A 14,990-nucleotide genomic window follows, 5' to 3' on the forward strand; every position below is an offset into this window, starting at 1 on the left:
TGTCACCCTAAGCCGCTCTTCCCAGGCCCCTTCCTCGACGCGGCCCGGCTCTTCAGTCGGACCCTCAGCCCGGGGACGGGCCCTGGCCCTCCCCGCGAACCACTGAGTCCTGGCCCCGGCCTCCCCCCCGGCGTTCTCCGCGGCCGCCGCGGCCCTCGGGGCGCCCCGCCCCCGCCCTGCAGGGGCTGCCCCGCGGCCCGCGCGGTCCCGGCGGCCGCAGCCTCCTCCCCGCGTCCCGGCAGTGCCGCCCAGGTTCTGGCTCCGGTCCCCCAGCCCCAACTCCTCCTGTCCCCCGACGCCCATCCGCTCAGGACCCTCACTCCAGGCGAGCTCAAGCTGGGTCCCCTGTCCCCAGGGAAGCCCTTCCTCCCTTCACGTCCCAGTCAGCACCGTTCCCGGAGTCCTCCCAACCCTTCGCTCCCGTCCTGAGTCACTGCTCATCCTCTCCTCCCAGCCTCTCCAGGACTCCAGCTGGGACCCCGCTCCCCAGCCCCGGAGGGAGTCAACCTTCCGCCTGCTCCCTCCACCCCCACTCGGTCCCCCGCCCCGCAGAGTCATCTTCCTCCCAGCCTCCCGAGGTTCCAACCCCCACTGCTGGAAACCTAGTTTGGGGACCCTCCTCCCTCCTGACCAGTCTCTTATTAGCTCGGTTAGCGCTTCTCACTACCACCTGCCGCAATGTCTGGAACCTTTGATTTTCTTCCAGCTCCAAAATGTATTCCCTCCCATCCCCAATATCTCGTCCCTTATATTCCCACGGGGCTGCAGTCTTCATTCGCCCCTCCCCCCTTTAGCTTTTCCTGGGGGGTAGAGTCTTGGGGTATTAGAGATGAACTGTGTTTATAAATATGCATGTGATATATGCATAAATATCATATATGCGTATGAAATTGATTTCAGCAAGGTTCTGAAGCTACGATGTGATTAAGTTGCAGTCTGGAACCTAGAAGAGTAAATGCAGAATAAACCAAAACACCCCCTCCCCATGAGATCACCCAGTTAGAGTTCTTTGTGGTTAATGTTGCCAAGAATCATCAGACCCTTATCTAGTTTTCAATGCTTAGTTGGGAAACTTTTTCATTAGTCTGTACTCTGTAGAGGGTCACTTGGAGGTGGGCAAGATTGACCAGTGTTTATGTGCCTAATTTGTATTTTACCCTTGACAGACACCAGAAGAAATAGAAAGATTGACAGTTGATGAAGACCTCAGTGACATTGAAAGGGCTGTTTATCTGCTCAGGTATTTCCTAGTCTTTCAGTGAAATTGCTGTTCTTTCCTTGTGGTGGCATAGATGAATGTTTTCTGAAATGTCATGTTTCTCTTGTGTTCAGATTTACTTACTCACTTGAAGAGAGTACTTTCACATGCATAACAATTATGTTATGAATTATATTAGGTATGGATTTAGGGATTTGAGAACTGAAATCAAATAAGTTATCTAATTTATGCAATATTGCTTTGGAGGAGAACAACTAATGGGTTGATTTGAACCTCATTCTTCTTTCTTTTCCAGCTTTGGTTTTGCTCACATAAGATACAATAAGTTCAGATGAGACTTAAGAATATACAGTGATTAATTTTTAAGTTCACTGTAGAAGTTAAATATTATGTACCATTTACCATATATGGATTTTCTGCTTAGGACATCCTGTTTATATCACTTTTGCTATGTGAACGTTATAATCTTTTCAGTTTTTTTTAAATTTAATTGAGCCTACTGTCATTAAGTTTCAAACCATCTCACAGGCTTTACAGCATTTTTTAAGGCAAATGGTTACTGCAAATATTCATAATATTTTTCTGAATTATTTTAAAAATTGTGTTACAGATTTAGCTTCTTAAAAACTGATAGTGAACATTAATTAACATATTGATGAACAGTCTTCAGAAATGGAAATTTTCCTAAGGCATTTTGTGTATACTTATTTAAAAATTTTCCTTAATTTGCACATTTTTTTTTTCTCTTTTGGCAATTTAATCTTTACTTTCGTTTTTCAGAATCAGATTTTGAAAACTGGTGTTATTTACTCTTTGGATATTTGTCATCCTTGCATTTTTAATTTCGATCTGTTCTGCCAGTTTCAGGTGCTGGCCAGTTTCTTGTCTCTGTTTTTGTTTTAGATTGTGTTTTCAAACCCATGTTATTCATTGGATAACTCTATAAAAAAAATTCCCTTTCCAGGACTTCCATTTTTTAAATTATTGTTTAGCCTACTGGAGGCTTCTTGAGTTTCTGCTCTTACTGTAATCAGAGCCTCAGTGTGCTTACCATGTAGGCAGTGCCCACCGACATTCCAGCCTTCAGCAGTGCCTCTGGATCTCAAGCTTCATCTTGATATTGTTACCCCTCACTCCCTGCTTTTGGTCATCTATGGTAGCATGGTCTCATCATTCCTACTTATTTAAAAGAAAACTTGTGCCTATATTATGAATTCTAAGTTTGTGCTTTTGCATTAACTTGGAGACTAATGCAACTTTTAATCATTTTGATATTTGATTGTATCATATTTGAAGTACTTTATTCCTTATAATGAACATGATTAAAATGGTGAGTGATAGATGTCAACATTTGTCTTTTCTCACAGGTTTTCTTTTTTTAATTGAAGTACAACTGGTGAAAGTTTGGATAAATTTAATACACAGCAGTTAATGATTTGAAATAACCTCTACTTACTCCTCCTGAATCCTTTTCTTTAGTATAAACACTGGCTTGCTGTTAGGAATTGGAGTGTCTTGCTCTCCTTACTTGTGATAGCAGATACCTTATTCTAGATATCAGTGATAAGTTTTCTGTTTTAGGAAAGCTTACTTGTTTTCTCTTTGCTTTTATTGTTGGTTAGAGAACCAGGTTGTCTAGGTTTTATTTTTCAGACATAGAACATAAGTTTCACTTAGTTCTGGAACTTACAAAGCCCTTATAGAGACAGATGGGTCCTCTGATTCTTAGAGAAGAGAATTTTAAAAGAGATCCAATGTCTACTTTAGTTTCTTGTGGCTCACCTTCCTGTAAGGAGGGTTCAGGGTGCCTGGGTAGGGGAACACTAGATTGGTTGTCTGGGTTCCCTTGCTGGGTTCTTCTTTGGCATTTCCAGCATCTCACCATCTCCTGGGGAAAGTGGGATTTCACTCTCCTGCCAGACTGCCTGAAAAGTTTTTTCTTCCTTGGGATTCAGGGGAAGGGGTGGGTTGTCTCACAGATGTATTCCAAACTGCCTGTGTCACAGCCTTCTCATCCACTCTGTATTGATAGCTTTCTATTTTAAATGTAATTTATTCCATTTAGATAGTTTGTTCTTTCCAATGCTATAGAACCTAAAACTGACTCCTACTTTTTTCAGGCTCATTTTTGAGTGCTTTACCTTTCCCTTGTATTAGATATTTAATATTCATATATATGTGAACATTGTATATGTATGTATTTGCTCTCTGCTTTTGTGTCAGATTGTTTCTTTAGTTCTCTTATTTTGCATATTAAAACTCTTTAGGAATATTATGTTAAATTAGAACTTAGAGTCAAATGTTTAAACATCAGCAGGAGAAATGCTTTATAACAGTGAAGAGTCTGATAGCACTTAATCTGAGTCCAATATCTAAAAACAGTTATGTACAGAGTACTGCCATCTAATGAAAAACAAATGACACTGTTCATTATCTTACCCTAAAATATGATAGGTTAGTTATTAATGCCATTTTCACAATTAAGTTTAGAACATTACGGTATTTGAAGATTTGAAACAGACGAATTTGTGGTTTTGTATAATTATGGTGCTGATATACCCATCTGTGGCTTTTAGCACGGAAGAAAAACAACTTCCCTAATAGTCACAGCTTGTGTCTTAGTCAAAATCGTGTTACAGCATCTTTTTCCTGTTCTCTCTCTTCTGTGTGATTTCAGCATATATTTTAGGAGTGCACTTACAATATGCGAATACTTGTATTAGTGTACGTCTTTATTCATGTATCTCTTAATTGTCTATTAGATAAATTCCAGACCCTTAAGCCTGCCTTTCAGAATACTCCATAAATGATTCCATCTTAGATGTGCAATGTGAAGTTCCACTAGTCCCTCACTTTTTAAAATGATTACATTGAAATGTGATTCACATTCCATATAGTTCACTCATTTGAAGTATGCAGTTTAGTGGTTTTTGGTGTATTTCACAGAATTGTACAGGCATTACCACAATCAATTTTAGAACCTTTTTGTCACCCCAAAAAGAAATCCTGTAGATTAGCTCAACCTTACTTCCCAACTGCCAGCTTTTGGGAACCACTAATCTGCTTTCTGTCTCAGTAGATCTTCCTATTCTGGCCATTCCTGTAAATGAATTATAATAGGTGACAGACTTCTTTTTCTTAGCATTTTGTTTTCAAGGTTCATCCATGTCGTAGCATGTGTCACTACTATATTTCCTCTTTATTGCTAAATAGTATTCTGTAGTATGCGTATGTGGTAGATCCCCCTTATCTGCAAAGGATATTTCAAGACCTTTGGATGCTTGAAATAGCATGTAGTACAGAGCTCTATAATTTCATACTTTTACCATCTTCGTCTTAATTAAGTACTTACAAGACTCAATTTAAGGTATAACCATAAAACTAGCACAAATTTCCTTTTCCTTCTTCACAATTTCATGGGTAGAAGATTCCTTCTTAACTTTAGTGCACGATTATTTTTATTAACAAGAACTTTCACCTTTTCACTTAAAGGAGGCACTTTTTGTCTTCTCCTTGGGATATCTGAATTGCCAGCGTCATTACTCTTGTGCTTTGGGTCCATTATTAAGCAAAATTAAGCATTGCTGTACTGCAAGAGAGCACTGGACGATGAAAGATTTCATTGAGGTGGCACACTATTTAAATCTTATGGATTGTCTATTGCTGGAATTTTCCATTTAATATTTTCAGATTATAGTTGTCCATAAGTAACTGAAGCCCTGGAAAGCAAAACCTGGGGTAAAAAGGGACATTTTGCTTAAGCATTCTTCAGTGGTGGACATGTGGCTTGTTTCTACTCAGACCAGCTCTTTTTGAAACAGTGATGCTGACCTCAGATACACTGTGGTCATCCTCAACTCTGCCTTCTGCATCCTGGAGTACCGTTTCATTATACCTGCCAATGTTTACCATCCTTGGGATGCAGCCACAGTCCTGTACTGCCATAAGGAAGCCACATGGATGCCAAGCTTCTTTCAGCTTCCATATCACTTTAGTGACTGCATCCCTCAGCCAGCAATTAATCATTGCTTCATATTCCTTAACTCATGTGTATATGTCCATTTGCTTTAATAGATTGCACACTCTTGGGATATAATCCATATTTTTGTACGTTGTTAGTTCTTTTTTTTCTTGCTGTAATGTAAAGGTAACTCTTAACAAAATGAAATGTATTTAAGTTAACCAACTTGAATTAAACAATTTCTGATTTTTTTTTTTTAATTGTGGGCAGTAGAATCAGACAGATTAAGGTCTTACCTACTCTATTATTCATTATCTTTGTGAGCCTGGTTTTGTCATCTATAAAATGGAAATAATAATCCCCCATGAGTGGTTGTATTAATTGTGGATCATCTGGCATACAGTGCATACCCAATTAAAGTTAATTCCCTTCTGTCTCCTTTCCCTGCTTTTTTTTCTTTTTGTTACTTATGTGTTCAAGGTATGTTTCAAACTCTTAAATAGGATGATGGCACTAATATTTCCCTCAACAATTTAATAAAATAATAGGCAAGTAAAGTATTTTAACTGAAGTTTGTCATGTATATCCATTAACTTCCTTTGCTAATAATATTTATCAGAAACTAGAATCTTTACAAGTAATAATGGAGCATTTTTAACAGAGTGATGGTAAGGTCAGCCTGTTTTACAATTTATATATTCTTATAAAAGACCCTATCTTAAGCAATATTTGCCATTTATATTATGCATTAAATGTGTTGATTGATTAACATACCTTATCTAACCCATGTTTCATGTTGCTTACTTTAAAAGTTGCTGAGTTTTAAACTGTTTTTCACTTCATCCTGTGAATTTTCCAAACATTTTTCCTTTGTCTCCCATGGTCAGTCAGGTATAGTACATTTATAATTGAGAACATGTTTTTTCCTATTTTTATCTTTCTTTTTTTTTTTTTAAGGCATAAGTGCTCCCCCTAGTGATATGGCAGAGTAAGCTTTCTGCCACCAGATGTGGACATAAATGCACTGTGTAAACTGGAGTTAGGCCTCATTACATCTGCTGACCCTTTGGAGTGTATCTGAGGCCAGCATGATTGTTTCAAAAAGGGCCAATGAGCCATCAGTGAGGCATCCAGGGAATGCCAGTGGGCAACTTTCTACTTGTTTAGCTTTTGATTGCTTTATCTTTAAAAATGCCTATCCCTCTTGCTGTCCCAAAGTAAACATTTGTAGAAAGAACTCTTTGTATGTGCACCGTTTTGAAATTGTCTCTTTTCTCATGTTTCTTTTATTTTCATTATGATCTTGATTTCTGTTTTCATTCCTTCTGCCTTTTTGTAATGTTTCAGTGAGGTATGGGGTGTGAGTGTGTATGTATGTGGTCTGAAAGTGTGAGAGAGAGAGTGTGTGTGGTCTTAAGTGTCACCATTGCCTGCCTAGTTCTCTTTAGTGATGTATAAGAGAAACCCCATTTGAAAACTTCACAATTGAGATGGATAGTTGCTTAGTTAATCCCAAAAAAAATTTTTTTAAAGTGGGGAATAATATAAATGACACATATCTTCAACATTTCATTTTAATGTAAAACATAAATTCTTACTCTTTTGCTCGCCTTTTTGATGTAGAGCCTTGACCTTTCCTTTTGAGTATGGCTCCGGAGATTACAGTTCAGAATCCTCTTTCTTGCATAAATCACCCCTAGATGGCATTTACAATGCCAGGTTCAGGTTTCTGTAAAGTTGAGTGAGAATTTAAAGATGCTTATGAAACAGTCTGAAAGTATGGTACTGTTTTTTAAATTTTTTTGCTTGTCTTACAAGTTAAGACAACTTCTTTCTTATTAGTGGATTTCTCTGATAACTTACTGAGTTTTAAAAAAATTTCAACTTAGTTTTCATAGAAAACTAAGTATTCATATGTATATATAGGTAGTATTTAATTATGTATCTGAAAATTCGAGTGAAATTGAGAAGAACTGGTTGAGGAACAAACACAACTTACTATCATTTAAACTCAACTAGTGAGAGCAGAAGTTTGTGGACATTCTAGAAAGTGTGCAACCTCTTAGCCACCAGCAGGGGAGTGGCAGCTGCCACTAGCAAGGGGTTGGAGAGAGCTGCTAATGGGATGAGTCTTTCAATACCTTGTTGCCCTTTTTCCTCAGAACATGCTCTGTGATGCCCTTGCTTCATCCTTGGTATTCCTTCCTTACTCTTCAGTGAAATTGGTCCCATCGTCTAGTCTGTTCCCTCCCCACCCCCATAAACTTAAAAGAGAAGTTTGGAATTTCAGTTAAAGAGGTACATGGATATACATGACAAACTTCAGTTAAAATACTTTTACTTGCCTATATAAAAAGCAAGCTTTGAGTATATGCAGAAATGTGCACAAATCATAAATATACCGCTTGTTGAATTTTCAAAAGTGAACACATCTATGTAACTAGCATCCAGATTAAGAAATAGACATTACCTACTGTGTTCATCTAGTAACCTCCCTTGTACTCCTGTTTGAGTCCTTCCAACTCCTTGTACAGGGTGACTGCTCTCCTGACATCTGACACTATAGATTGACTTTGAGCTTTATCTAGTAGGAACCATAGTCTGTACTCTCTTGTGCCTAGCTTCTTTTGCTCAATATGTAAAAAAAAAAATAGATTTATTCTTATTGTTGCATGGCATAATAGATTATTTTCATTGCTATATTGTATTCTGTTTTATAAATATGCCATAATTTCTTTGTTCTTCTACTGTTGAACTTCTACTTTTTTCCAGTTTTGGGCTTTTCTGAAGTGTTATAAACTTTTTTGCATAAGTCTCTTATCAAATACATATAAAGGTTTATTTTCATTATTTTCCTAGAGGTAGAATTATTGGTGATAGTATATTTATATGCCTAGTTTAAAAAAATACTGCTAAGCAGTTTTCCAAAATGCTTTTACCAATTTCTACGTCAGCCAGTAGCATATGAGTGGTCCCTGCAGATATTTTCTAGGAAACTAAAGTGACATGCTTTCTGGTGTACAGTAATGAACTTCCTACTAAATAGCCTTTGGGAGTTTTTGTTTTTGATGCATAATTTTCTTACATTGTCACTTTTTTTTTCCTTTTCTAAAAGAAATGGAGTTTCTATAAGCTTTTATAATTACTATTTATACTGCTAGACTGTTGGCTAGAGGATTCTAAGTTATAAGGTTGTCTTTTAGGATGAGAATTTCAGAAACCGCAACAAAGTGGATATTGGAGTCCTTTACCATTTCCAGAAGTACCACCTCCAGTTCCTGTACTTTAATGATTTCAAGAGTTTTTTTTTTTTTTTTTTTTTTTAACTGCCCAAATTGTCATCCTCTGTGAAGGAAATACTTGCCTTTCTACCTAGAAATTGCAGGTATCTTCATTTTCATTTTGCTTGGACAGAGGGACTACTGTTTCACATGCTGAGAGTCGGATGTAATGGATTTCTGTGGTATATCTTTCATTATTGTTAAGGCTGAGTTATTTTCAGTTCTTGGCAAACTCCGAATCCCCAGTTTTGGTAAAATACTATGTCTGAATATAGGGGGTTTGGGGATCGTTTTCTGCCTCCTTTTCCATGTCTTTTGTTCTGAGAACAACCATGGGAGGCATCTGTTCCTTTTTTCCTACTTGCTGAAGCTTCAGAAGGCCCTCTTTGTGCATCAGTAGAAAGCAGAATCCTCTCATGGGAACTGCAGGAAAAGCTTAAAAATAAAAAGTGCACTATTTTCATCAATGTAAAAGTGACCCATATAATGCTACTGCAGAGGCCTAAAGCTTAATAACATGATATGATTATGAGAGAGCTGAGCAGAATTTTCATTTTGTAAATAGAGCTGTTTGATTACTTATTTAAAATATATATTTCTACAATAAAACCATTAAAATGAGTGATTATACATATTTGAATAAAGTATGTGTTATTATTTAGCTGCAATAGAGCTGTATCATATATGTGTTTCAGTGTATGCATATATGTGTGCGTGTGTATTTATTTTCATGAATAACTAATTCATACCAACACTCTTGGGAAGTAGCTAAGTGAGACACAGGAAGACTGAACTTTAAATCATAGCTAATTTGTTGCCAGTAACAAGCTGGACTTACTTTGGTTGGCTCACAGCTTTAGGTTGAATTTCTTAGAAATTAAAGTGTTAATAGTACCAAGTGGTAAATATCACAGCTCTCCTTTTATCAGGGTTACATGAAAGAAATTAAACCATTAAATAAGATCTACTGACCTTTTAAATCTATGTATCTTTCAACTTGGATATTTTGGTTGTTACATATCATTCATGGACTGGGTTAGCCATCAGGTATAGGAAGCATGGGGAAAGTGTTCAGGCTTAGTTCTTCAGAGTCACCACTGTCCTGGCTTGTATATAATAATCAGGTCAGAAATAATTGTGAAATATATTATACCTTTGTGTATGATGTGCCCTATAATGTAATTTTCCCTCCAATCAGAGATTCAATAATGGAAAAGACTCATAATGCAAATAATAGTTCTTTGCAGTGCTTATTGAATACTGATGTGTAGACACCATTAGGAAATGAGTGGCACTGTACTAATAGATGCTGTATTCAAGGAAGTGCTTGTTTAAAGAAGCAAATGCATTTTCCTTAAATTTCTGTGGCATAGGGTCATCCCCAATTAGCAAGTCTTTTGGGCATTGAGAGGCAATAATGTGTTGTGTTGGAAATACTTTATATGAAGATGGACCCAGATATATTCTTGGGGACTGAGACTCACTCATTTCTTTGACAGACCTTGAATAAATTGCTCATCTTCTTTGAGTCCAAGTGTCCTTTCTAAAGTTGCAGTACTAATACCTACATTATAGAATTTCTTAGAAGATTGGAAGAAGTGTAAGCAGCGGGCAGAAAGTGTGGTCCAGAGTTAAGTGTTGGTGGAGGGGAGTTGTTACTATTATTTTAAATCATCGTTTGCTGTTCAGAATGTATTTCACTTTGGATATAAAGGAAATTCCCTGTGCAGAAACTTCATGTAGTTATAGTTTTCTCACCATATGATAAATTGGGAAATCTAATCCCACCTCTAATATTTTGAAAATAACTTCTACTGAGGTATAATTGAAATAAAATAAGTGCACAGTTTGTTGAGTTTTGACAAATGGATATGGCTTACATGACCAGCATTCCAGGGAAAATATAGAACATTTTCTTCGCCTCTAAAAAACCACTGGTGTCCTTTTGTAGATAGCCCCCTACCCTGTCCCTAGGCAACTACTGATTTGCTTTTTGTTCCTATTGATCAATTTTGCCTGTTCTAGACTGTTTTTATATCTCTTGGGTAAGTATCTTAGAATGAAATGCAGTTTTTTCTTTTTTAATGGTTTTTGTTGAGGTATACTTGACATCTAATTATTTGTACATGATTAAGTAGATTTCCATATGTATAAACCTGTGGAAACATTATGATCAGATAAGGAACATTTCCATCAGCCAGGAAAGTTACTTTGCCATTCTTTTACTCTTTTCCCCATTGTAGACAATGACTGCTCTATAAATTAGTTTATAGTTTCTAGACTTTTATGGTAGGTATTTTTTGTCTAGCTTCTTTCACTCCACATAATGATTATATTTTGAAGTTAATCCATAATGTTGCATGTCAGTAGTTTACTCCTTTTTATTATTGATAATTATTCTATTTTATGGGTGTAACATTTTTTTCATTCATTGGTTGATGGACATTTGGGTCATTTCCAGTTTTTGGCTATTACAAACTAAATGGCTATGAACGTTCATTTACAAATCTTTATGTGGATACATGCTTTCCCTTCCTCACTGTTAAACATCTAGGAATGAAATGGCTGGGTCATGTAGTAGGTACTGTATTTTACCATATAATTGTTGTAGATTTTATGTCAGTTTTTTTTTTTTTAAATGGATGTGACCATCATGTGAAGCTTTTTTTTTTTTTTTTTCATTGTGCTGATATTACCTAAAACTCATAGCTGGGAGCAGTGGCACATGCCTGTAATCTCAGTGGCTGGGGAAGCTGAGGCAGGAGGATCGGGAGTTCAAAGACAGCCTTAGCAACTTAGCAAGGTCCTAAAAAACTTAGTGAGACTGTCTCAAAATTAAACAAACAAACAAACAAACAAATAAATAAATAAATGGGCTGGGGGATGTTCCCCTGGGCACATTCCCTGGTACAAAAAATATTATTTATTATTAAATTGTCTTTGGTGCAAGATAAGAATGCATGAAATACTCATGAACATGTGAATTTTTGGACTGAAAAACAGGGTACAGTGATTGTGTGGTGGCAGTGATTATATGGTGAAATATGGTATATGGTTAATACTTTTAAGAAGTAGCTAAGTGGGTGGGGAGGTCAAGGTTGGAGGATCTCAAGATCAAGGCCAGCCTGGGCAACTTAGTGAGACTCTGTGTCAAAAAAAGGGCTGGTAATGTATCTCAGTGCTTTCCTAGTATGTGCCAAGCTTCGGATTCAATCCCCAGACTTGAAAAAAAAAAAAAAATAAATAAAAATTGAAATAGCTAAACTGTTTCCAGAGTGATTATACATTGTTACATTTCTGTCAGTAGTGTTCAGGTTGCTCTGTCTACTCATTAGCACATGGTATTTTAGTTAAGCTACTTTAGTGGGTGTGTAGTGTTTATAATTTGGATTTCCCCACTAATCAGGGGAGCTTATGCATGTTTATGTATGTTTATGAGGCAGACATATATCTTGTTTGGTGATGTATCTGTTCAAATCTTTTGTGCACCTTTGGATATCCTTTGCAAAAATTTTCTTCTGGTTGGTAGCTTGCCTTGTCATTTTCTGAAGTGAGACTTTTGAATTTTAAAGGTCTTTAATTTTTTTTTTCAATTTGCTTTTGTAAATTTCTATTTAGAGACAGGGTCTTACTAACTTGCTTAGCACCTTGCTAAGTTGCCAAGGTTGGCTTTGAATGTGTGATCTTCCTGCCTTAGCCTCCCAAGCAGCTGGGATTACAGGCATGTGACATCACACCTGGCTAAGATCTTTAATTTTGACAAAGTCTAATTTATTGATTGTTTTCCTTTATAGTACTTTCTATATTGTATTTAAGAAATCTTGGCCAAACCCTAGGTCACCAAGATTTTTTTTCCCTGTTTTATTTTAGAAATTTGCACATTTTAGATTTTACTTAGATCTATGATCCAGTTCCAGTTAAATTTTGCATATGCTATAAGTAGGGGTTGAAGTCCTCCAACCCCACCTGACTTTAGTGTGTAATAACAAGGGCCAGATTGTTATTGTAAAAATCACTGTAGGGCTGGGGATATAGCTCAGTTGGTAGAGTGCTTGCCTCACATGCACAAGGCTCTGGGTTCATTCTCCAGCACCACACACACACACACACACTAAAAAAAAAAAAAAAAATCAGTGTATATGACTTCTGTATATCTGTGATAACATTCTAGTCACTGATTTCCTTAGGTACTGGTGCACAGACAAGGATCTCCAAGGGGCCCAGGTGGTTCAGGTTCTTAGCATCTCAGGCAAAAAATTGAACTGGATGCCAGAGATTGGCAGGCAAGCAGAGGTACATTGAAAGTGACAGTGAACTCTTGGGAGCTTAGAGTAGGCCCAACTGCTAGGAACTCAAGGGCCTGTTTATACAGAAGAGCTCGCTTTTATTGGCTGTGCTGGTTCTTCCCCTTCACCCTGGGTGGATTTGGGATTGATTGACAGTTGAATTTGATATAATTTCTTGTCTACTACCCTTGCTTTTCTTCCCCCCCCCCCTGGAAAATGTGCAGAGGAGGAGCAAACTGAAGTGCTAAAGATATGTTAACTAGCAACAAGTTAACTTTAGGTTAGTCCCTCAGGCTATTGAATATGCCCTAGATTGGGGACTTTACTTTTAGGGGCTTGAATTTCCCTGTGATAGTCTAGCTTCTTCCCTTTAACCACAGAATGACCCAGTATCCCCTCAGAGGAAGGGACTTCAGGTCGAGTGTTGGGTGGGGGCTGACAGCCCTAAGGGGTCATCCATCCCTTCCCCTGTCCAGTCTACTACTTAACACTACCATTTTACAATTTCTCCCATTGGTGGGCAAAATGATGGGCTCAGCCTGATAGAATTTAAAATTTCAGTGCTGATGGAGATGCCTGCAGGGCAGAAACTGCTTGCATAGTTTCAGAGCCTTTTTAAGAAGGGTCCTATATAAGGTATTTATAATTCAGAAATTGCCTGTGTTTTATTAAGGACTAAATAAACAACATTATAATGTATAATATTATTTGCAATAATATTATAATCAAACCCAAACCTTTCATTTTGCAGAATTGAAAAAAAATTGTAGTTAATATTTCTTTTCTTTAAAAGTTTTGTATATTGTAGATTTTGCTTGAAAATGTTTTTGGCAGAATAAGTTCCATGTTTAGCATAAAAATGCTTAAATATTTAATTATGAAAAATGAGACTGAGAATTCTCATTTGGTAGGTTCTTTTGGTAGTGTTTATAAGCAGAATTTACTTGACAATAAGGTTATAAGTTTTTTTTTTTGGTAGGGTTTGTAAACAAAATTTGCTTAAAAATACGGCTGTGAACTCTATTTGTTTGAAAAGAGGACGATCTTGAAGAGGGAAGGCTTCATAGAAGGACAGCCTGCTGGGGAGAGAACACCTCTCCTCTGGCTCTGATTAGGGGAAGGAGATGATTTATACCTATGGATGGAAGGTTCTACTTAATCATGATGTAAATATCAGATACTCCCAGTTTTTAGCCTCTGACATTACTTAAATGGTGCCATTATTTGAGATAAGGAAGCTACTCACATAAAAGTAAGAGCTGAAGGAAATGGAGCTAGCAATGCAGGTATCTGAGAAAAAGCACTAAAAGCAGAGGGAACAGGAGGTGCAGAAGGCCTGAGGCACGTGTGTACATGTACATTAAGAGTGGAAAAAGACTTTTAATCTATGTTAACGAGAAGTATTGGTCTATTGGTTTTGTTTCTTTTTCTTGTGCTGTCTTTGCCTAGTTTTTGTTTTAGTGAAAAATGCTCATAAAATGACTTGAAAAGTCTCCTATTTTGTGGGGAAGGTTGTGTGGAATTAGTATTAATTTCTACCTTAAATGTTAGGTAAATTTCACCAATGAAGTTATCTGGGTCTGGAATTTTCTTTGTTCAGAGGTTTTTAGTACAAAATTCGGCTTCTTTAATAGATGCAGGGCTATTTGGGCTGTTTCCTTCCTTTATACCTGAATTTGGGTAGTTTGGTATTTGGTAGTTTGGTATTTGGTAGTTTGGGTATTTTATTTCCTGTGAGGTTTTTTTTTCTTGGTTATAGATTTCTATATCTAGTTGCATAAAGATCTGAGAACGGCTCTAATTTCTTTGATCTCCTCATTTTTGCTCTGATTTCATTTCCTACTGTTCCTTCCTCCCTCTCCAGTATCCTTGCTGTTCCCCAAAGACACCAAGGACACATGTGCCTTGGGCCTTTTGCACTTGCTGTTCCCTCTGCTTTTAGTGCTTTTTCTCAGATACCTGCATTGTTAGCTCCATTTCCTTCAGTTCTTTACTCAAACATGGGTTGCTTTCTTATCTCAGATAATGGCACCTGCCGCAGTCTGGCTGGGCACAATCAGGAGCCACTTGTCAAAAGAAACTAACTTTATTTTTAGAACCACACACGCCAAACAAAACAGCCTCTCAGGAAAAATCCTCAGAGCCTCAACTGCCACCACCGGCTTTCCACAAGCCTCTCTCTCCCACACAAGCCTCTCTCCACCTCCCACAATCCTCCTGCTCTTGAGGCCGATTGGCTGGGT

The 14,990-nt window shown here is 37.5% G+C and overlaps 1 protein-coding gene and 1 long non-coding RNA gene across 6 annotated transcripts in view; one reads left to right on the plus strand and one right to left on the minus strand.

The window, feature by feature from the left end:
• Positions 1 to 1,096: 1,096 nt before the first annotated feature.
• Positions 1,097 to 14,990, plus strand: part of Ppp4r4 (protein phosphatase 4 regulatory subunit 4) — a 106,633-nt gene continuing 92,739 nt past the window's right edge. For all 5 annotated transcript variants that reach the window (XR_007345954.1, XM_048799257.1, XM_015488484.2 and 2 more), the window contains exon 1: positions 1,097 to 1,240. The gene's annotated coding sequence lies outside the window, so the exon portion shown is untranslated. The remainder of the gene's footprint in view (positions 1,241 to 14,990) is intronic.
• Positions 12,317 to 14,990, minus strand: part of LOC125615352 — a 6,233-nt gene continuing 3,559 nt past the window's right edge. The window contains exon 2 of the long non-coding RNA XR_007345957.1: positions 12,317 to 14,779. This is a non-coding gene — a long non-coding RNA (uncharacterized LOC125615352). The remainder of the gene's footprint in view (positions 14,780 to 14,990) is intronic.

Source organism: Marmota marmota, unplaced genomic scaffold, assembly GCF_001458135.2.
Source record: "Marmota marmota marmota unplaced genomic scaffold, marMar, whole genome shotgun sequence".
Lineage (NCBI taxonomy): Eukaryota > Metazoa > Chordata > Mammalia > Rodentia > Sciuridae > Marmota > Marmota marmota.